Raw genomic sequence first — 325 nt, forward strand, 5'->3', positions numbered from 1 at the left:
TAAGATTTGTTTAAGAGGACAGTATTTTAAATCTATAAAACTGTAAATAAAATGTTGCTAAGTTGTAGTCAGAAAGAGCACACAAGCTTTAATTTAACCACTGTTATTCACACATAAATGAGGAAGAGAGAAACACATTACAACATATCTATTAATAAAATAACTTACTGATTAATACGAAAAAATAACCACTTAATAACAATGTCTACAAGGGCAGTTCGATCTTCTTCTTCTAAACATTTATTTATTTTATAAGTTTCAAGGATAGCTTTACCTTCTAAGGACTATCCAAGAAGCTTCTTTAAGGGGTTATACTACCCAGCAA

The 325-nt window shown here is 29.2% G+C and overlaps 1 protein-coding gene across 3 annotated transcripts in view; it reads left to right on the forward strand.

The window, feature by feature from the left end:
- The window catches only part of LOC116852195 (transmembrane protein 8B-like), a 213,237-nt gene that overhangs the window by 93,482 nt on the left and 119,430 nt on the right, over positions 1-325 (forward strand). The gene's annotated exons all lie outside the window — the stretch shown is intronic.

This window comes from Odontomachus brunneus, unplaced genomic scaffold (assembly GCF_010583005.1).
Source record: "Odontomachus brunneus isolate Ranch 3 - 2012 unplaced genomic scaffold, Obru_v1 Obru_scaffold_206, whole genome shotgun sequence".
NCBI lineage: Eukaryota > Metazoa > Arthropoda > Insecta > Hymenoptera > Formicidae > Odontomachus > Odontomachus brunneus.